Source organism: Sycon ciliatum, chromosome 12, assembly GCF_964019385.1.
Source record: "Sycon ciliatum chromosome 12, ocSycCili1.1, whole genome shotgun sequence".
Taxonomy (NCBI): domain Eukaryota; kingdom Metazoa; phylum Porifera; class Calcarea; order Leucosolenida; family Sycettidae; genus Sycon; species Sycon ciliatum.
This window is the reverse complement of record NC_088654.1, coordinates 12556805-12558438: the sequence shown is the minus strand read 5'-3', so window position 1 is coordinate 12558438 and position 1634 is coordinate 12556805. Positions and strand designations below refer to the sequence as shown.

At 48.5% G+C, this 1634-nt stretch overlaps 1 long non-coding RNA gene across 1 annotated transcript; it reads right to left on the bottom strand.

Moving 5' to 3' along the window:
• On the bottom strand, nucleotides 1-1074 carry LOC135828287 (uncharacterized). Its single transcript, XR_010555614.1, has 2 exons — nucleotides 1010-1074; nucleotides 1-705 (listed from the first exon to the last, which is right to left on the bottom strand). It is a non-coding gene; the product is annotated as an uncharacterized LOC135828287 (long non-coding RNA).
• Nucleotides 1075-1634: the final 560 nt, after the last annotated feature.

The following is a 1634-nucleotide window of genomic DNA, read 5'->3' as shown; positions in this document are numbered from 1 at the left end:
TCAGATAAGCAAGTGTCTTAGTACACTGTTCTTGATATCATAGGTGTCCTCAGTCATGGGACATTTGGTGATTATAAAAAGTACACAGCAAATGTTTAAAACCGGCACCTAAGAAATCACGGGATGGCCCACGCCTGTTATTAAAAATACACCAAAATGATAAGAATTCTCAAGGCAGAGACCAATGCGCAGCAACACGTACACATACAGTGTTTGCATTTGAGCTGCAATTGCAGCAGTTGGCACTGAGTGTCAGTAACACTCTGTTAACAAGTTACGGCCGCGAGATACATGTATATAGCAAGGAGCATGACTTCATGCCTGGCGTCGCGGGTCACAAGAGAAAACCCGAGCATTAGAAATAATATTAATACACAATGAGAGGCTTTGGGATGCGTCTAGGCAATGCAGTGTAGCCATTCACTGTGGAGAGAGGAGTCAGTGACTGCTATTAGGTTGTCGTGCACGGGTGACTTATAACCTAGTTACTTGCAGTGACAGTATCGGTAGGACTAGTAAGTATGCTGGCATAACCTGTACAGGCAAACAGTAGAAATAGCATGGAACATGACCAGGTACAAGTGCACAGCGAACATACTGAGGCGCGCTGTCGAAAAGCACGATGGAAGTGGTTGACCTGGAATGTTCTGTTGGGGACTGCCAGCTACACTTGGTTGAACGCAGCTCACTTCCCCGGTGTAAACACTGTAAGCCAACACACACAAATACATGACCTGTCTCAGCACCAAAGGAAACATCTGCCAGGCACAGAACGCGTTCACGCAGAAGATCTGTGATGGCGTGATACTTCTATGTACTATGGAAGGCTATGCACACATATCCTGATGTAGACTATCTTACAGTATGTTTTACATGGAAGCTACCTTGCTTGGACCAACAGTGTACAATCATGCACAACACACAGCCATGAAAAACTTACAAGTAACTACCTGACACTTGACTAACATTCACACTTGAAACATACTTAGGGAAATCAAACAGGCCTTACCGTGACCAGAAATCCATGGAAAGCTGATGTTCAGCAGTTATTCCGCGATCTCGTGGGAGGGGTGGTCAACATCATCAGTTTGACCATCTTCATCATCAGCACTGTCTTCATTGTCTCCATGAAGTGTAGGTGCTGCAAGCACTTCGGACACAGCATTGTGCGGATTCGCGCAGGAACTGCATTGGCATGCATCGGTGCAAGAAATGGAGGACTGTAGGCATGAGCACCGGCGCGTTGAACATCCAGTGGCGCAGGCACACCGGATGATCGCCATCAGCTCTGGTGGTGCAGGAGGAAGAAGACCCCACATGATCATGACATTAGAGTCGTCTACCCTCCATCCATGATCACTGATGCTGGGTAGGTCTGGGGATGCGACCAGTGCCCGTTTCCACACACCAGCCTGGTAGTTGGCGCGTTTGACGTGCTGCTCCAAGCTATCGGCGCATGGTGGGAGCTGAGCAGGGGGTGGGGACCGAGAGCAAAACGCCTTGTACCTGGCCTCGTTGATGCTCTCGAGTTCAGGGTGACCGTAAAGGTGGCAGACATATTTCTCCACTTCCTTCTGGAGGTTGACTGGCAGCACGAAATTGTCGCCCATGTGTGCTAACGCAATCTGGTGGCT